At 47.9% G+C, this 21,400-nt stretch overlaps 1 protein-coding gene and 1 pseudogene across 4 annotated transcripts in view; one reads left to right on the forward strand and one right to left on the reverse strand.

Moving 5' to 3' along the window:
* DIP2A (DIP2 acetate--CoA ligase A) overlaps positions 1–21,400 on the forward strand; it is a 964,533-nt gene that overhangs the window by 758,456 nt on the left and 184,677 nt on the right. The gene's annotated exons all lie outside the window — the stretch shown is intronic.
* Positions 6,863–7,780, reverse strand: LOC147731241 (protein LLP homolog pseudogene; annotated as a pseudogene).

The following is a 21,400-nucleotide window of genomic DNA, read 5'->3' on the forward strand; positions in this document are numbered from 1 at the left end:
CATTTTGCATGTGTCACCCCGAGTGGGACGGGTATGCTCAGACGCGAGTCCCGTGCTCTCCACGCCACTGGAGTCACGCTATCCTGGCTGAAGATGGCTGATAGCCAGAAACCGGTCCTAGGATGCTTGATTCCGGTCCAGGGTGGCGCATATTTTTGCTTGTAGTGGCAGGGATATTGCTTCTATTCCCAGATTTCAGTCTTGACCCCTAGTGTAACCCTGGGCAAGCTTTCACTTGTGCCTTATTCTGCGCAAGCTTCTCACTGTGTGGCAGTTTCTTTTAGACCTCAAATAAGGAAGGTTAACTAGTTAACCCTCAAGTACCAAGAGAAATCTATGAGCCTACATTTATCCATGTTTACCAGTATGTTATCAGGAAAGCATTCTGCTGTTTAAAAACAAGTTTGGCAGAGGTAAAATCCATACATATAAGTATGGTGAATGGTTAGAGCAGCACAATAAATATGTTTGATTGGAGAGAGCTTATAAATCACTGTTCGAGCCATGTGGGCTGCTGAATTCATATCTTAGCATAGATCGCCGCCTAGTGTTGGGTCCGGATCTTTGCACTTTGTTGTCTTGGAAGAGTCTTCGAAGTATCACGAGATAGGTGACTCCTCCCCTGGACTACAGTGCGCATGGGCATCTTCTCCATCTTCAGATTGTTTTTTACCGCCATTGGGTTCGTATGCACTTCGACAGCTCCAACTTCAGGACCAAAGTTTTCCAACTTTCCAAGGCCAAAATATTCTACATTCGACGGTATTGTTTCCACTCGGTATCCCTCGACTCAACAACACTTTCCACTTCGCTCTGGTAGTCGACGTGGGCCGTTGGGCCTATTTGACGCCACGTGGGCCTCCTGCTGATGAAAAGGACCCCGTTTAAAAGATGCCCACAGTGTGGATCCAAATTTCCACCTAGTGATACGCATAAAGTATGCAACAGGTGCCTATCTCCGGAGCACAAAGAAGAACACTGTCCAGCTTGTGCTCTGTTCCGGTCAAAGAAAACTATCCGGAACCGACGAGCTGCTCGACAAGAGATGCAGCGCCAGGCACCAGAACTGGAAAACATTTTCGACCACGAACACGAACTCCCAGAGGTGGCGGACTCCGATCTGGAGATAGTCACCGTAGAGGACCAGTCGGACTCCGATGACCAAATCACACCGGGGCAAACCGTGAGTTCCAAAGCCCCTACCCAGCCTCCACCTCCACAAAAGGCTCCAGTCAAAGCATCTCCTAAAAGCCTTAGCCGCGACCGAAACACTGCTTCAGAAGCCCCGCCTTCCGGCTCTGCTCCGAAGACAACACCCAAGCCTTCCGATACCCTGGGACCGAGCAAAACACTTCCCAAAGTGCCCTCAGCATCGAGCAAAACCGCTCAACTCAAAAAAGTCGTCGAGCACAAGAAGGCCGTCGACCCAAAAACGGCCGCAGAGCCAAGAACGGGCGTCGACACCTAGAAAGTAGTCGATCTGAAAAAGGCCGTTGACCCCAAGAAGGTTGTCGATCCGAAAAAGGGCATGGACCCAAAGAAGGTCGTCGATCCGAAGACTGCCGTTGAGCCGAAGACTGCCGTTGAGCCGAAGACTGCCGTTGAGCTGAAGAAGGCCGTTGAGCTGAAGAAGGTCGTCGAGCCAAAAAAGGCCGTCGAGCCGAAAAAAGCTGTCGAGGCAAAGAAAGGTGCCCATCATACAAAGGACATCCAGCCTAAAAGGACACTCGACCCAAACAAATCCGTCAAGCCGAAAAAGGCTCCACACCCAAGGGTCCTCCAGTCCGAAACTCAAAACAAACAATAAACACAAGCAGGCGACCGATCCAAATACCTTGGCGCCGAATCCAGGGACAGTGAAAGAAGAACTTTTTCATCCCTGATACAGGACATATATCAGTTTACAATAAAAACAAGCGAAGACTGGACACTGAAGCCCCTTCTACTTTTCCTCCTAAGAAAAAGAACTTTGGCACATCCCCTTCAAAACCTTTCACACTTCCTCCTTTCACTCCTAACATGCCAAATGTTCCATATACTCCCACACCTATAGATTATGATGAGGAAGAAGACATGGGTGAAGATCCTCAGAATGACTTTATACAAACTGACGATCAAGGAAACCAGGATGACTCATGGACCGACCATAATGATCCTGATGACACATATTATACACAGCCCATAACCGATCCCTCTCCATACCCCACAAAGCCATCTCCTACTGACAACACTGTCGCTTTTAACCAGCTAATGGACAGAGCAGCTAAGTATCATGGCGTACACATGCACACTGACCCTATAGAGGAGGATTTTCTATTCAACACCTTCCCAACATCAGAGAAGAGTGTACGTGTACTCCCTATGCTAAAAGGAGTACTAAAGCACGCACCAGACATCTTTAAAGACCCAGCCAGGGCGCGTGTCCTCAATCCAAGAATTGAAAAAATATATAAACCGGCCCCTACAGACCCCTCTTATATCAGGTCTCAGCTACGACTAGACTCCCTAGTTGTATCTAATGCCAGGAAAAGAGCAAATTCGCAAACAACAGGTAAATGATCCCCCTCCTGGCAAGGAGTCAAATGTTAGAAGCCTCAGGGAAAAGAGTGGCCTCTCAGGCAGCAAATACCTGGAGAATTGCCAATGCCCAAGCTCTCCTAGCACGCTATGACAGAGCACACTACGACCAAATGGAGGGATTATTACAACACCTACCAGAACTCTATAAGGCAAAAGCAAACGACCTAATACAGTAAGGGAAATTCATCACTAACACATCCATAAAATGCGCCCTTTTGATGTAGCTGATACAGCCGCTAGGTCGGTCAACACTAGTGTATACTACGCCTGCATGCCTGGCTCCGCATTTCTGGATTTAAAAATTAAGTGCAATCTACCATACTCCATCAACCCATAAACCAGGATTTCTTATTTGGCCCTGCAGTTGATACCATCTTAGAAAAGATGAAAAAGGATACTGACACCGCTAAGTCCATGGGTGCACTTCAATTTCAACAGTCTAGGAGCTCCTTTCGTCGCTCCTCCTTTCGAGGCAGAGGCAACACATCCCAAACCTCTTCATCGTTCAAAAGCACTACACAAGGCACCTTTAATAAAGGCTCCAATAGAGGAGGTTATAGAGGGAACAATAACAAGGGCAGAGGACGTGGTAATAATAACACCCAAGCCTCCTCCGCCACCAAACAGTGACTTTTTCACACTCCCTCCAGACCAATTAACACCAGTCTGAGGCAGAATAACACAATTCCTACCAGTCTGGAACGCTATCACTACAGACAAGTGGGTGAGACAAATTATCCAGTATGGTTACTGCCTGGACCTCACTTCTACTCCACCCAACATACCGCCCAAACACCGTCCAATGTCCAAAGAACACATCACGCTGTTACAACAGGAGGTGGTATCCATGCTAGAAAAGGGTGCCATAGAGCCAGTGCCATTACAACATCAAGGGACAGGGGTATACTCGCTATACTTCCTCATTCCCAAAAAGATGGCTCCCTCAGACCGTTATTAGACCTCAAACCTTTGAACCAATACATAATCTCAGATCATTTCCATATGATGAATCTACAACTGGTATTCCCACTACCCCAGCAAAGTGACTTCCTCGCCACATTGGACCTCAAGGATGCGTACTTTCACATCCCCATACATCCAGCTTACAGGAGATACCTCAGGTTCACAATAGAGTGTCAGCACTATCAATTCAAAGTTCTCCCCTTCAAGGTAACTACAGCACCAAGGGTTTTTACAAAATGCCTAGCAGTAGTAGCAGCACACCTTAGGAGGCAACACATCCATGTGTTCCCCTGCCTCGACGATGGCTCATAAAAGCCAACTCACAAGCACAGTGTGCCAGCCATACCTCACAAACAATCCATCTACTGCACAGTCTAGGATTTTCCATAAATTACCCAAACTCACATCTGCAACCCTCCCACATACAGCAATATCTGGGAGCAACGATAGACACCTCCGTAGCAAAGGCATATCCAAATCCAGCCAGGATAGCCAACATACAATCTCTCATTCAAAAATTTCAGCCACAACACTCCCTGCCAGCTCGAGTGTTAATGCAGCTTTTAGGCATGAAGGCCTCCTGCATATTCATCATCCCTCATACTCTGCTTCAAATGCGCCCCTTACAGGAATGTCTAGCACGCCAGTGGAACCAAGCTCAAGGACAACTAAAAGACCTAGTGTTGGTAGACAGTTGCACTTAGACCGCTCTCTGCAGTGGTGGAACCCACAAAATCTTTCCAAGGGGCGACTGTTCCAAGAACCGGTTCCACAGGTAGTATTAACAGCGGACGCATCACTGACAGGCTGGGGAGCCCATCTCCTTCAATATACAGTCCAAGGTCTCTGGACAGTCAAACAAAAGACACTACATATAAACCACTTAGAGTTGCTAGCAGTATTCCTAGCAATGAGAGCCTTTCAGAAATACTTGCGCAACAAGGCTGTGTTAATCCGGACGGACAACATGACAGCCATGTACTACATCCAAAAACAAGGGGGGGGACACACTCTCTACAACTATCTCACCTAGCACAGAGCATATGGAAGTGGGCAATTCTACAAAACATTTATCTCCTGGAAGAACACCTCCCAGGAATAGACAACCAGATAGCAGACCTACTGAGCTGACACAGTCAGCAAGTACACGAATGGGAGATTCATCCTCAAGTTCTCCAACCATTTTTCCAAAAGTGGGGACATCCAGAGATAGATCTGTTTGCCACAAACGAAAACTCAAAATGCCCGTCCTTCGCCTCCAGGTTCCACACCCGTTGTCACAAGGCAATGCTATATGGATGAACTGATCAGGCAGATTTGCGTACGCTTTTCAAACCAAACCCCAATGATTCCATTAGTGGCACGCAAACTAAGGCAACAGTCACAATGATCCTGGTTGCTCCCACATGGGCAAGACAGCCATGGTACACAACGCTCCTAGAACTCTCAGTGGTTCCTCACCAAAAACTGGGCCTCTTGCCACAACTGCTAACACAGAACCCTGGAGAAATCAGGCACCCAGATCCCAATCAGATGAACCTAGCGATCTGTCTCCTGAGGTCTTAGAGTTCGGATATCTTACTTGCCTCCAGACTGTATGAACATTATCAAGTAAGCAAGGCGTCCCATTACCAGAGCATGCTACGCAGCTAAATGGAAAACATTTGTAATTTATTGTAATAATAACCAAATCAATCCATTAGATGCCTCCATCCAAAATGTAATCTGTTACCTGCTACATCTTCAGAGATTTAACCTAGCATACTCATCCATAAGGCCACACCTTGCTACTATAGCAGCATATCTTCAAAACGGACAACATGTGTCCCTGTTCAGAATCCCACTTATCAAAGCTTTTATGGAGGGACTTAAAAGAATTTTCCCTCCAAAGCATCCACCTTCTCCAGTCCGGAACTTAAATATAGTACTTATCAGACTCATGGGACCGCCCTTCGAACCACTTCATTCATGTGAACTACAGTTCTTAACCGCATCGCTGCTGCGGTTATTTTTGCGCTGTGTGGCTGTTTTCGAATAACCGCGTTGCATGACGAGCTCAGCTCGTCATCCGCACACGTCACCCGTGGCTGATGACGAGCTGAGCTCGTCATCAGCATCGAAGGGGTTAACATGGAAAGTGGCATTTTTAATTGCTATTACCTCTCTCTGGCGAGTGAGTGAGCTACAGGCACTAACCATTCAGGAACCTTTCATGCAAATACACCACAATAAAGTAGTGCTTCGTACAAACCCTAAATGTATGCCAAAAGTTATATCCACTTTCCACATCAATCAGTCCATAGTATTGCCAGTTTTCTTTCAAAACCTGCAATCCGTGGCTAAAAGAGCTCTACACACACTAGACGTTAAAAGAGCTCTGTTATATTACGTTGACAGAACAAAATCATTCAGAAAGACAAAGCAACTATTTGTCGCTTTTTCACCACAATATAAGGGTAATCTCATTTCCAAGGCAGGAATAGCCAGATGGATAGTTAAATGCATTCAAATGTGCTATCAAAAGGCAAAGCGCACTTTAACAGTTCCCCCAAAAGCACACTCCACGCGTAAAATGGGGGCATCCATGGCTTTCCTAGGAAATATTCCCTTAGAAGACATATGTAGTGCAGCTACATGGTCTACCATACACACTTTCACTAAACACTTCTGTGTTGACGTGCAAGCTCAGCAACAAGCTACTGTGGGCCAGGCTGTCCTTAAAACTCTTTTTCAAACCACTGCAGCTGATACAGGCAACCACAGCTAGAGGAGAAACTGCTATACAGTCTATGCTAAGATATGAATTCAGCAGCCCACATGCCTCGAATGGCAAATGCTACTTACCAGTATGCATCTGTTCTTGGCATGTAGGGCTGCTGACAATTATATACCCACCCCCCTTCCCGGTGCCTGTCACAGCTGCATGGTTATCTTCCTTACATACATTTTCATGGTCATCTTTTACCTTACTATACTCCATCTTTGCCACAATGGCGAAAAACAATCTGAAGATGGAGAAGATGCCCATGCGCACTGTAGTCCAGGGGAGGAGTCACCTATCTCGTGATACTTCGAAGACTCTTCCAAGACAACAAGGTGCAAACATCCGGACCCAACACTAGGCGGCGATCTATGCTAAGATATGAATCTTAGCAGCCCTATATGCCAAGAACAGATGCATACTGGTAAGTAGCATTTGCCTTTTGCTTTTGTTTGTTGTGTGAAGGATAACAAAGTTTAAATTTTTTTTCTTTTTATTTTTTTTTATTTTTTTACTAAGGACAAGTTTATTCACATGAAAGCCAACTCATTTTCGGTATAGGCTAAATATGACAAAAGTAGCATTTTAAGACAAATGTATATACTGTATTAAAGTACAAAATGTGTTTTTACACAAAATTACAGTTGCTTTTTAAAATCCTATGAAATTATTTTGCCATACTTTGTCCCCCGAGCTTGCCCTCCTCTTGTGTAATCAGCCTTAGATGATATGTTTCAGTTAATGTTCCATTTTCTGATAAGAAATATTGGTGCAAATAAGTGGAGCCACAATTCAAAATGCAACAAAGGCAATGCAGTACTTAAAATAGTCTGGATTATATATCAACGAGAGCTGGTGTACTTGAAGGGAAAAAAAATAATAATCCACTATATAAATTGATCTGTGAGCTGGTCAACTCTAAAGAGCATTGCTGAACTTCCAAGTTGTAGCAATCACCACATAAGTGCCACTTGCAGGAAGCTGTTATAATCAATGCTGCAGGACTGATTGGCAATGGTGTCTTAACTTGTATGCAGAACAGGAACAGTCTTGTTTATTTAAAGAGACTACCATTGTACATTTTTTGATTGTTTGTTCTTGCCTTTTGCTTTTACTCTTTGCCTCTTCAGCTTCTTTCTCTGTCTGGGATTCATCCACACTGGATACTGTCCATGTTCGTCTAAAAGGCTCTTTTTGTTTCTTTTGTTATCAGTGTCCATCTAGCAACCTTCTTCGTCTGGCACACTTGATTCAGTGTCAGTTTTCTCGATGAGTTTCTCCGGAGCCACAACTGTTGCAATTTCTTTGACTTCTTCCATTAAGACATCACCACCGCCATTCGATAGAACAGTTTTCAGTCGAGCAAGCTCCTTGGGTGCATTCTTTTTCCTCTTTTCAGCACGCATCTTTCGCTTCCACTTACTTCTTAAACTTTTTGCCATTGTGTGGGCTCTGTAAACTTACTTACCCTTCCCTTCCCACACTTAACTACGCATCCTGGAACTGCTTCTTGTATTCAAGACACGAGGTCTGCCTCTCCAGTTTGCATTTTTTAAAGCCAAGTTCGCAACCTTTCTTTGTTTGCCCACTGACTGTATTTAGTGGCAGGTCCCTATGTGTGGTAGTTTTCATTATATTTACTTGCATATCAGTTTTAATAACGTTCAACATGCCTGGCTACCGATATGCAGCACTGAAGTGCTGTTAACATTCCAATATATTTCAGTTTTTTAACAGACAGTCTTTAAGTTAAGGGTTGCTCTTAGTTTCCATTTCAATGCTTCCACAGTTGAGATTCAACTAATACAATAGTCTTGTGGGTTAATCTGTTCACTTGAGTGTGAATCACAGAGTCGATTTATCATCACACTAGGCTGCACCTTTCCAAAACTTGCGAGTTTTTCATAGTAACACCATGACCTTGATACTTATTATGTGGAGTACTGTAGAACACATTTCTATTTGCCCAGTCTTTATCTGCAACTATAGTTAAGGCTCCTTATGGCAACTAGTATCAACAGCACCCAAAAAACTGAGCAACGGATTCTCACAGATAAGCCTGAAGTCTAAGTTATATTTAAATTATATCTTTAAACCAGAGATCTAAACTTATCTTTGTGAATCGGCGCTAGATTAAGCAGGTAATCTTTCAAATTACCTCTGAAAAGATGTTGTGTGCCTTTGGCTATTTTTCAAACTCCTCCCTGTTTTATTTAGAGTGACGCTGATGCTTTTAATTCTCATGCATTCCTTCAGTTTTCGTTTTATACTTTTGTTTATTTGATGTTTTCAGCTTTTTCTCAGAGTTATATTTTATTAATTACCTCAAGTGGCTGTTTACCTATTATCACTAAATGTTAATAAACCTAAACAACAATTTATAGGTCGACCTTTTGGCATTTGTTAACCCTGATCCATGCCTGCTCTATGAAGCCGCAGAGGAGACACCAAATTTTAATTTTCTACATCAAGGTCTCTTCCTTGGTTCCTGCAGCTCTGGAGCAGTCAGGCTTTCTTGTCAAAACTTTAGATATGCCTGTAAAACATATTTTTATTAAAGAAATTGTGCTGGGAAATCCACCAGTATCCCCATTTTTTTAAAGGAAATTTTTTCGGGGAAATCCCCCACCTTTATTACTTTTCCTCTCACTCAGAAAAATGTATGATTTTATCTAGCTCCTCACTGCTTTCAGACTTCACCAGCCGCCACTGGGTTCATAAGAGTCTAGGTACGTGTCAAGAGATTTCTACTTCTTTCTGGATGCCGCTTTCCAGGGTGAGTTCTGTAGTGCAATATTGTCCACGCCTCTGAGATGGGTGATCCAGTTGATCCTGCCTTTGTAAGACGTCATACTTGTGTCTTTCCAATTGGCGAGGGGCATTTTCACTGCTGTTGTCAGTAGTAGGTCTAGTAGGTCTTTATCGGGGTCAGATCTCAAGTCTGTGCACATAAATGCCTTGGTAAGGGTGGAAAATTCTTTTGTTATCGTACAATCAAACAAACCACTTATAAAACCAAATATTTTCTCCCAGAATGTTTTAAGTACTGGGCAATGAAAGATAAGATGTGCAAAATCCCCCTTTTCCTTGTTACAGTTCCAACATACCGCGTCATCCCTGAGGCCTAATGAGAATAAATGGTCTGGGGTCCAAAAATCCTTGAGTAGCAGCTAAAATGTTGTTTGTGAGAGCACCGGTGAGATCTTATGATGTCAGGCCAAGCTTCATAGTATGGACCATTCTTGTTCGTTATGTGTGGCTTTTGTTTGTTTATCCCAATAGGCAACAGTCTTATCATTCAGTTTAGAGGATTTTGGGCAGAGGAGTTCGTAGAGCTGTGAGAGACCTGGTGCCCCAATTTATTAATATTTGGCACAAACCGATTGATGGTTGTGAAGCTGATAGTTTGGCTTTAGACAGGGCTGTTCTGATTTTCAAAAAGTTATAGAATTCAATGTCAGCTAGGTTATATCTTAACTTGAGGTCTGTGAATGTAATAGGGTATGTTTCGTTTTCTAGTTGGTAAGGGTAGTGGATACCGTTCTCATTCCATGTATCGAAGGTTAGGCTTTTCCCTTTATACAAAATCTTGCTAATGGCCCAGAGCGACTCCATTTTCGATCTTTTGATGCTATTCTCTGGCTTCTTATCTACTTTTAGTAGTGCGATTTTTGTATTTTTAAAGTTGGAACTGGAGGTGTGGGGTTATCTATTTGCTGTTAGTAGAGCCAGGGGGCTTAGGTTATTCAGGATGGCCCTCTCTACCTGTAGCCATACTGGGTGCGCAGCCGGTAGGCAGTGATATCCAATATGAGCTTTGTGTTGCCAGAAAGGCTAGCTGTAATATTCTGAAGTCTGCTAGATTTACCCCTCCTTGACGTTCATCCAGTCTTAATTTTTTTATACTTATCCGTGCTTTTTTCCCTGGCCAGAGGAATTTAGAGATCAGGATGTCAACTCTGCGGTGGAAATCATCTGTGAGGAGAAGCGGGAGCATACTGATCAGATAGTTGATCGTTGGGGTGATCGTCATTTTAATAGTTTCAATTCTACCTCACCACGTTCTAAATTTTGGAGACCAGGAGTCCAGAAACCTCTTAATCTTTTCTAGAAGTAATTTCTCATTCTGATGTAGCATGTCCATTCATTAATTCGCTACCTAGGTATTTGATATATCCTATTTGCCAGGCTGAGCCCGACAAACCCAGGGTGCAGCGAATATTTAGTGGTTTGTATTCTGACTGTCTCTGTTTAGTTTATACCCTGAGAACCTGGAATATTTTGCTATTGTCTCCATCAGGGCCTCAATTGATGTCTTTGGTTGTTCAATTACTAATATGTCGTCCACATAGGTGGCTAACTTTACTTCAACTCCATTGATATCGATCCCTTTTATTTTCGTATTTAATTTTATATCTTGGATAAGGGGTTCCAGTGCAAGTAAGATAATGAAGGGGATAGCGGATTTCCCTGTCTAGTACCTTGTTGCAGTGTAAAAGGCTCAGAGAGTGACCCATTCATGATGATATGGGTTGATGGTTCCCCTTGCAGAGCCATAACCATCCGTATATATCCCGCCCTGAAGTGGAACGATTGCATGCAGCGTTCCAGGAAAACCCAAGAGAGACTATTAAAGGACTTTCCGGCATCTAATGTGATAGCTACTGCCAGTTCATATTTAGTGGTTGCATGCTCTAATATGTGGCAGAGAAGTCGGGTGTTGTCATTAGGCATTCGAGTGCGCAGGAATCCGACCTGGGAGTTGCGTATTAGTTTGGGGAGAAAAGAGTTGAGTCTGATTGCCAGTATCTTAACGTATATTTTGCAGTCCATGTTGATAAGAGATATGGGTCTGTAGTTTTTTTGTGGCAGTTGGTCTTCCCCTCCTTTGGGATGACTATTATGTTAGCTTCTGACAGGGTTTTGTGATACTGCCCCTCTAGACGCTGAGTGGTTAAAAACTTTTTTCATGGTTGGTTTCAGCTAATCTAAGAAGGTCTTGCAGAACGTGGCTGTAAACTCGTCCGGCCCAGAGGCTTTATTTTCTTTTAGTGATTTGACAGCCATATCAATCTTGGTATAGTTAATTTCTTGACCTAGCCTAAGTGTATCCTCAGTGCTTAGCTGCGGTAACCCGAGTCCATCGAGGTAGTTTGTGCACTCCTCTAAGTTAAGGTTCTGATTGTTTTTGTAAAGTTCTTGCTAGAACTCCTGAAAGTTCTTGAGGATATATTTGTGTCTTGTGTGGGTTTGGTTGTTAGAGAGCCTGAGATGGCAAACTGGTTGCGTTTGTGTTTGAGGTAGGAGGCAAGGAGTTTCCCTGCTTTATTGGCTTCGCAAAGGTTAAGGGCTTTGTATTTATTAATCCACAGTCCCGCCCTCTCACTCAGGATTTTGTTGTATTTGTACTTTTTTTTAGTTAATTTTGCGAGGATCTTGCTATCATGTAAGGACCTTGCATGGTCCATTTCTAAACTCTTGATCTCCTGCTCAAGCTGTGTTAGTCTCAGGTTTGTACTTATGTTTATTTTTGTCTTTATTTCAATTATTGTGCCTCTGATGGTCGCCTTCAGGCCATCAGTGTGGTGGTGCTAGTCCCTGGGGTGTCGTTGTGTTTTAGGTAGTCTATTATGGCCTCCTCAATCTTTTTTTGTTTGCGGGTCTGAAAGTACATCACCATTAAAACGCCATCCACCGCTCAGTTTTAGGCTAATACATGAGGGGTCTTATACTAACATTTCAGCTGTCTGGGTGTTCGATTAGATCTGTGTGAGCCCCAGAGATTAGTATATAGTCTATCCTGGTGTAAGATTTGTGTGGGTTAGAGTAGAATGTGTAGTCTCTAGTGTCCGGGTGTTGGAGGCGCCATGCATCCTTCAGGTTAAATTTGGAGCAGATATTTTGGAGTACAGCATGCGCGTTCGTAGGGGATATTAACACGAGGATTGTCTGTCTGTTATGTGGTCCAATAGGATGTTAAAATCCCCTGCTACCACCATGAGGTCGCTTTGGGGGCAGCTATCTAGCTTTCTTGAAACTTCAGACCAAAAGGACGGGTCGTCCGCGTTTGGGCCGTATATGTTTGCTACATGGATTAGCTCCTCCCCCCTTCTCAAGTGTGTCACCAGAAGTCTGCCCTCATTATCGTGTGACTGTGAGTCTAGTGTAATGTTGGATCTTTTGGATATCAGTGTCATTACCCCTCGCTTCTTTTTGTCGTCGGGCGAGCAAGCTATCTGTGAGATCCAGTTACCTCTCACTAGTTTGACATCATCCAGGGATAGTTTGGTCTCTTGTAGTAGGATTATATTGCCTTTAGTTTTAGCTAGGTAGTCCATAATCTTTCGGCGCTTAATAGGGTGGTTAAGACCTTTGACATTGAGGGACACTATGTTGAGGTCAGTTGCCAGGGTGAGTGTGTTATTACAGGCCATCAACTAGGGTGTAGTGTGGTAGAAGCCTCCGTTCTATTATCATAATTCTCAAAATCGCGAACTCGGAATTTGAAGTTGAGGCGTGGCAATATTTCCCCTTCTACCCATCTTCCAAGGTACAGTACGTCTACATCCCCCAGGCGTTCTGCAAGCAATGTAAATGTCATCTCCGGGTGCTCATGTATGCCAGGGCTCTCAAAGACGTTGATTACCAAGGCATGCCGTATACAGTTTGTATAGTAAATAGAGGTCAAAGAGCAAAGGAAGATAGAGAATATAGAAAGCCAAGATATGAGAAACCCTAGTGCGGATTGCCCCACCCCTGCACGCCCCTCCCCCCACTGAAAAAACACGTATGTCGGAGGTGCGACAACAGGGTCGTTGTCCCGCCTCTCGGAGAATAGCTGTTGGGTAGTATGTTTCGCTGTAATCCCAATGAGTTCCTATTAGGTGTGCAGTCTCTCTACGTGTTTAGGCCCATACCTTGATACAACACACAAATACAGCGTGTTGGAGCAGAGTGCCCATACAGTATAATCGGCTATAAAGGATACGATGCTATGCCCTTAGGTTGTGCTTCGGTTTCTCTTGTCGGGCCGACGTCGCAGCATTTCTGTTGGCCTGAGATCGCTACCGAGGTAGCTATTGCGTAAGTTAGTGAGGTATATAGTGGTTGCAGATCCCATCTTGTCATACTGATCTGAAAGAAACACGTTAGTATTAGATTCCTTACCTTAGAATAACCCCAGGCGTCAGTCTGGATCCGGAAACATTTGCGTAGCAGTACCCCTGCGCGTCGGTAGGCGTCGTCTGCAGGCGTCCGCTGCGGCTCCGCGTCCGTCGTTGGCGTCGTGCGCCGTGATGACGTCGCTGGAGTATAAAGACGCCGCCTCCGCGCGCTGACGTCAGTTCTTCTTTTTTCCGCGCCAGTTAGCGCAGATCCGAAGAGCAGTACTCCGGTCTTTTGACCAAGTTTTTTGATCTTTTTTGATCTCTGAATCTTCTACGGTGCCGGTAGGATGCCCGGTTTTAAGAACTGTGACGACTGTGACCGGACGATGTCGGTCACGGATCATCACCGACTCTGCCTCTGGTGCCTGGGCCCCGACCACGACGTGGACGTCTGCGTCGACTGCCGGGCCTTGACTAATAAAGCTAGACGGGAGCGGTCCCGCAAGCTACTCGAGCTCCGGGTGTCGGCCCAGCGTCGAGAGCGGTCCCGGTCCGGCCGGAGGTCGAGGGAACGATCGAGAGAGCGGTCGCGGAGCCGTCACGGGCGCTCCGGGAGTCGTCACCATTCTTCTGGTTCCTCAGGTAGGAAGCACAAAAAGTCGGGGCGTCGTCATCGTACCCCCGACTCCCCCAGACGCTCGCACGAGGCGGCCGGGGGTTCGGGTGGCCCCACCCCCGCGGCTCCGCGTGAGTCGCCGACGTGGCCTGCTCCATACCCTGCGGTCCCTGGGCAAGGCGCGTCCCACGAGGAGATAGAGGCGTTCCTCGTGGCCATGAGGGCTCTTTCTCCTCCGGCGGGTTCCGCGGCGCCTTCGGGCCCTGTGAACCCGTCTGGGGGCCCTAGCGGCTCAGGTGACCCTGCCTCGACGCCGTTGGGTGCTCCGGCCCCGGCGCCGCCGACGGCTCCAATCCCGGCGCCGCAGGGGCCCTCTGGGTCGAGGCCGGCTAGTCAACCGGCCTCTCCGGCGCCGATTCCATCGGGGCAACCCATGGCGCCGCCCCCGCGCGGCACCGGTTCCCCGGCGCCGGCTCCGGGTGGCGCCGTCCCCATTCCCTCTCCGAATCCGGACGCGGAGTCGGACCGGCGTCGATCGACGCCGGGCTCGACGCCGATGGGGCCTGTGAACCCCGAGGAGCCGGTCTACATTGTTGACTCCGAGTATGGTGAGGATGTAGAATACGGAGAGGGGTGGGAGGGGTCTGAGGACCCTCTGACACGCGAGTGTCAGTATGGCATGGACTGGACAGGTGACTTGGGTGACGCCAGTGGTCTGGATGACCCCCCCAACCCTGGCTTTGTCTCGCCGCCTACCGTGGCTACGGAGGAGGGGGCTGCCTATTCAGTGGTGTTGATGAGGGCTGCCACCGAGGTCCTCAAACCGCAGTCATGCCCGCAGGAGCCACTGCTGCCGTTTAACGAGGCCTTAACGGACGTTCTTTTGGGCACGTGGTCCAGGCCCACTTCAGGTTCGCCTGTTGATAGGAACGTGGCCAGACGCCACCGTCCGTGTGCCGACGACCCCAAGTTTCTGTCCACCCACCCCACCCCTGAGAGTCTGGTGATCCAGGCCTCCACCTCCCAGACCGCATTCCCGTCGCTCCCGCCCGACAGGGAATCAAAGAGGTACGACCAGTATGGCAAAAAGGTCTTCTCGTCCCGGAGTCTGGGACTGCGGTCTTGCAACACCGCGTGCCTCTTGGGCCGTTACACCCACTCTCTGTGGGACACGGTCACGGACCTGCTGCCTGAATGCCCCCCGGAGGTACGGGCTAAGCTCGGCAAGGCTATGATTGAAGGCCGAGACGCAGCAAGATATTCCATCAGGTGTGGTCTTGATACGACCGACTCGCTGGGCAGAGCGATGTCCACGACGGTGGCGATTCGTCGCCACGCCTGGTTGAGATCCGCCAACTTCTCGGCTGATGTCCAGAATGCATTGATGGACATGCCGTTTGATGGCAGTCGCCTGTTTGGCGACAAAGCGGACCACGCGCTGGAGCGCTTCAAGGACTCCAGGGTCACGGCCAAGTCCTTAGGTCTCTCGACCCAGCGCCAGCAAACGGGTTCGTTTCGCTCCTTTCGTGGCCAAGGAAGGGGCGGTCCCACACGTGCTGCCAGCCACGCGCCGCAACAGACTTATCAACGCGGTGGCGGCCGTGGAAACTGCAGTGGTGGCGGTCGGGGACAGCGGCGAGGTCAGGCCACACCTCCCCCCGCAGCATCTGCCACTAAATCCTCCTAGTCCGAGCTTTCAGGCCCATGTGACACCTGTGGGAGGCAGGGTTCGCCATCACCTCTCCCACTGGCGCACAATAACATCGGACAGGTGGGTGCTGCAGCTCGTCCGAAAGGGGCTACTCCCTCCCCTTCGAGACAACTCCTCCAGCCATGCCACCGCAGAACCACCGTGTGTCGGGGGACCACTTGGCACTTCTGAGGGAGGAAGTTCGAGCGCGTTCCTGGGCCAGAAGTAGGACGTGGTTGCTATTCCCACTACTTTCTGGTACCCAAGAAGGACAAAGGGGGCCTACGTCCTATCTTGGATCTAAGGAACGTCAACGGCTTCCTCCGGAAGGAGAAGTTCACGATGTTGACTTTAGCTCAGGTCTTGGCTGCTCTAGACCCGCAAGACTGGATGGTAGCGTTGGACTTGCAGGATGCGTATTTTCACATCCCCGTCCTGCCGGCCCACCGGCGTTACCTTCGGTTCACGGTGGGCCTCGAGCATTTTCAGTTTATCGTGCTCCCCTTCGGCCTTACCAGCGCCCCACGGGTGTTCACCAAGGTGATGGGGGTGGTCGCAGCTCATCTGCGCAGATTGGGGGTTTCAGTCTTCCCCTATCTAGACGACTGGTTGTTGAAGGCGGGCTCGCCCCAGACAGTTGTCCACCACCTTCAGATGATGGCAGACCTCCTGCACGGGCTGGGGTTCTCCATCAATGTGCCGAAATCACACCTGTGTCCCTCTCAAAAGCTCCTTTTCATCGGAGCGGTTCTCGACTCGGCGCAGTTTCGGGTCTATCCTCCGGAACGGCGAGTCCAGGATATACAGGCTTTGATTCCCATCTTTCAGCCGTTATCCCGGGTTTCGGTCAGGTTGACGCTGCTGGGGCTGATGGCTTCCTGCATCCTTCTGGTGCATCACGCCCGGTGGCGGATGCGGGCTCTGCAGTGGGACCTGAAGTTTCAGTGGGCCCAGCATCAGGGCAACCTGTCCGACCATGTCTTGATCTCAGAGGGCACTGGAAGACAACTGCAGTGGTGGCTTACGGACCGCGATTGGGTCAGAGGCAGATCCCTCTCCCTTCCCCAACCGGAGCACGTTGTTGTGACGGACCCGTCCCTCCAGGGCTTTGGAGGCCACTTGGGAGAGGCAGAGATCAGAGGCATCTGGTCTCCGGCGGAGTCCCGGCTCCATATAAACCTGCTGGAGCTGCAGGCGATTCGTTTGGCACTGAAAGCGTTCCTCCCCTTTGTCAACGGGAGTGTAGTGCAGGTGTTCACGGACAACACCACTGCCATGTGGTACTGCAACAAACAGGGCGGGGTGAGGTCGTGGACCCTTTGCCAGGAGGCTCTGCGCCTCTGGCAATGGCTGGAACGTCAGGGCGTGACTCTGACGGTTCAACACCTGGCAGGTTCTCTGAACGCCAGGGCGGACGAACTCAGCCGTCGGTGCTCGATGGATCACGAATGGCGTCTGAACTCGGACGTGGCGCAAGGCATCTTTCGGCAATGGGGAGAGCCTTGATTAGATCTATTCGCCACAGAAGAGAACGCGCAATGTCATCAGTTCTGCGCGTTGGAGTTTCCAAGACGGCACTCGCACGGCGACGCCTTTCGGCGCGAGTGGAGTTGCGGTCTGTTATACGCCTTTCCGCCTATACCACTTCTGCCCAGAGTGCTGAAGAAGATGAGGCGCGACCGGGCCCAAGTCATCCTTGTGGCTCCGGACTGGGCTCGAAGGTACTGGTATTCCGAGCTACTCAGCATGTCAGTCGGTCCCCCGATCCGCCTGCCCCTTCAGGAGGACCTTCTGTCGCAGCAACAGGGGACGGTCCTCCACCCGAACCTGTCCAGCCTCCACCTCCATGCGTGGAGATTGAGCAGCGGCAGTTGAGGCCATTTGACTTGCCTCCTGAAGTTTGTGATGTGATTCTGGCAGCCAGGCGTTCCTCCACGAAATCGGTATACGCCTGTCGGTGGAACAAGTTTGTGGCATGGTGCACAGCAAAGGCTGTGGATCCTCTCTCTGCCCCTCTTTCTGAGGTTCTTCTCTTCTTTCTTTCTCTTGCCCAGCAGGGCTCTGCTCTGGGCACTATCAAGGGCTACCTTTCTGCCCTTTCGGCCTTTCTGAGGCTGCCTGATCAACCTTCTTTGTTCAAGTCCCCCATTGTAACGAGATTCTTGAAGGGCATCACACACATGTATCCACCTGATCCGTTTGTGATGCCTCAGTGGGACTTGAACCTGGTTCTAACATTCTTGATGTGTGCTCCCTTTGAGCCGCTTCATTCTTGTCCTCTCCGTCTCCTGACTTTAAAGTCGGCCTTCCTGGTTGCAATCACCTCTGCCAGGAGGGTGAGTGAGCTCCAGGCTCTTTCTGTCAAACCTCCTTTCCTGTCCATTCATCCAGATAAGGTGGTTCTGAGAACTAGGCCTTCTTTCCTGCCCAAAGTTGTCTCTGCTTTTCACATCGGGCAGTCCATCACCCTCCCTTCCTTCTTCCCGCCTCCGCATCCTTCAAAGGATGAAGAGCGGCTCCATCGTCTGGACCCAAAACGTGCGCTTTCATTTTATATGGATTGCACACGCCAGTTCCGGGTGGATGACCAACTGTTTGTTGGCTACGTGGGTGCGAAGAAGGGACGGGCGGTACATAAACGGACCATCTCTCGGTGGGTTGTTCTGTGCATCAAAGAGTGCTACTCTTTGGCTCAGAAGGAGCCTCCTGTTGGGCTGAGGGCCCATTCCACTCGTGCCACTGCGGCTACTACTGCCCTGGGCCGGGGATTCCCCTTGCAGGACATTTGCCAGGCGGCTACGTGGGCCTCGCTGGCTTCTTTGGCCGTTCTGTCCTCCAGGACTTTCTGGTGTAGGAATGTATTGGTTCGCAGACCCACCACCGGGCTTGGTATTGCTGGGGTATCTATTCTAAGGTAAGGAATCTAATACTAACGTGTTTCTTTCAGATGAACAAGTTACTTACCTTCGGTAACGATATATCTGTAAGAAACATTAGTTAGTATTAGATTCCTTACCGACCCACCCATCCTCCCCGTTCTGGGAACTGATACCTAGGGTTAAGGACATCCCTTTCAGGGCCCTAGTTTCAAATGGCACCAGTGTTGGTTCTCACATGGCTCTGCGTGTTCTGGCGCGGAAAAGCTGCGTGCAAAGAACTGACGTCAGCGCGCGGAGGCGGCGTCTATATACTCCAGCGACGGCGCCAACGACGGACGCGGAGCCGCAGGGGACGCCTGCAGACGACGCCTACCGACGCGCAGGGGTACTGCTACGCAAAAGTTTCCGGATCCAGACTGACGCCTGGGGTTATTCTAAGGTAAGGAATCTAATACTAACTAATGTTTCTTACAGATATATCGTTACCGAAGGTAAGTAACTTGTTCTACAAGCTGAGGTAGTTAGTGAGGTAGATAATGGTTATGTTATTGATTCCTTCTTAAGAGTAGATACAAGTACTTGGCTCTGCCCGTGATGTAGAGCTTCAAACCTTTCCATAGAATCTAATGATTTTTACGTGCATAGTTAAACATGGCCTCCGTATGCTGCGATCTCAGAGGCTTGCAGATGATAGGCTGGGCTGCTTGGTTTGTTGTAGATTTAGACGTGGGAACTCTGTATGCCCTGTCCAGTTCAAATGCCAGTCGAACTTTAAATTTGTACGTTTGGGGATCAAGTCCTCGAGAAAGGCAGAGCAAGAGCCCGCTGTGTCTTCTGAGCCCTCTGGGGCCCCAAGTACTCAAATGTTCCCCCGTCGGTTACGGTCTTCAATCTCCGCTGTCTGTTTCTGAAGTAACAAGGTAATTTTGGGTTGCGCTTTCATCTCCTGGCTTGAGCTGTGGGTGGTATCTTCTACATCACTGAACCTTTGTTCTGCTGCTGCGAGTCTATTATTCACTGTATTCAGGTCAGCTCTGACAGCTGCGAGCTCCTTTTTCAGTGTCCTTGTGTCCGACCAACTAGTGGTAGCTATCCCGAAGCCTTTGCAGTCTCTTGTGGCCCCTGTTGTTTGATAGCTTCCTGTGGGTTATTTTGGGCATCTCCCTGTTGGGGCTGACTGTCTTCCGTGGTGTGTACTTTTGTTTAGAGGGTGTCTGGCTGTGGTGTTAGCTCTAGCTGTGGGCTGCCAGCGGTAACCGTTCCTTCTCTATGTCTATGTCTGTGTTTTTGTTGTGTTTTTGTTTTGGAGAGCGTCAATTTTAGGTATCTGCAACTCTGTGTTGCCTCCTGTTACATTTTTGGTCTGACCTCCATGTTGCACCTCTATAGAAGGTCCCTGCTGTCAATGCTGATTTTCGTCGCCTGGGTTAGCAGCAGCCTGATTGACTTAATTAGCGCCCTCTTTGCGCAGATGAATGAGCCAGTGGTGTTGATGTGGTGTCACTGCTTTCTTATGGTGCCGTTTTGGAGATCCACAGTAGTGTGTTGCTCTACGGTTTCGGTTTCGTTTATTTGGTTTATTAGGACCGTAAGTGCCCGCATGACTCTTGCCTTACGTGATCCATCCTTAGCGCTGCAATTCTGATATCTAACACAGCACTGCTTAAGAACCGGGAATAATGTCCGCTTCCCTGCATCCTTCTCTCATCACAATTTAATGATTTTCCCAGTCTCTTTGACACAAGACTGTCTGCACCCCTAGGCCAATTAACAATTTACGTCATCATATTTAGTGAACTGCTACACCAGATCTTGTTTTTAATGGATGATTGGCATACTGCTGCAAGATACACATTTGTGTTTCTTTGCTTGTTTTATTTGAACTTTTCCTTACATGTTTTGTTAAAATGTTCCTCTGAATGAAAACTGCAACTTAATAAAATTAAAAGAAATAACGATTTTGCAAGAACTTTAGTCTGACTAAAAACTAGAAAATCAAGGGCTTCTGAAGTTTGAGTCATTCCAAACCATGCTTCATAGGCTAACACTGACCAGAGGGCAAATGTTTGTAGAATTCCTGGTCCTAGAGATAAGGAGCAATGGCATAGGGGGTTCTATCTCTGCCCTTAAGTTGTTCAGTCCTGTATATCTTTTAACTGTTCTTTTCACTCATCTGCTAAATAGTCACCTTCTTTTTCTAAAGTAAAGCACAACTTGACATTTATGATACTGAGGGCAATATACTGTGGCCTACTGAATCTGCGATTCTATTTCTCGTCTCCAGTAAATCTTGACTGCTTATCCCCACTTTTCTAAGACAGACAAATGCCTCTAGGGAATAATTTTGCCACCTAGAGCTCACAGTACTGCTTGTTAACCGCTGACTTTAGGAGGACCTCAAGAATTCACCGCACAGATGATGGCTAAAGACGCTGGGGTCTAGCATTGATGAATTCTAAAGCTGAGACTAGCAGGCTTTAGTTTTAGTGGCGGGATGGGTGGGTGGTAAGTGGGTGGATAGATCAATGGGTCTGTAGGTCGGCTGGGGATTTGGTAGTTGGATGGTGGGTGAATTGGGAAGGATTGGTTGTCATATTCATTGTTCAGATAATAGGAGTGATGATGAATTAGTGGATTAGAAAGGGGTAGTTCAGTAGTGAATAGACTGTCAAAGTTAAATGTGGATTGAGAATGTGTCAATGCTTGGTGACTTGGGATGTGAATGCAGCAGTGAAAGGCAGTTTCTAATATATTCGGAAAATGGGATGCCAACAATTTGATGCCTCTGCGCCTGTGTTGATATCT

This window comes from Lissotriton vulgaris, chromosome 2_1 (assembly GCF_964263255.1).
Source record: "Lissotriton vulgaris chromosome 2_1, aLisVul1.2, whole genome shotgun sequence".
NCBI lineage: Eukaryota > Metazoa > Chordata > Amphibia > Caudata > Salamandridae > Lissotriton > Lissotriton vulgaris.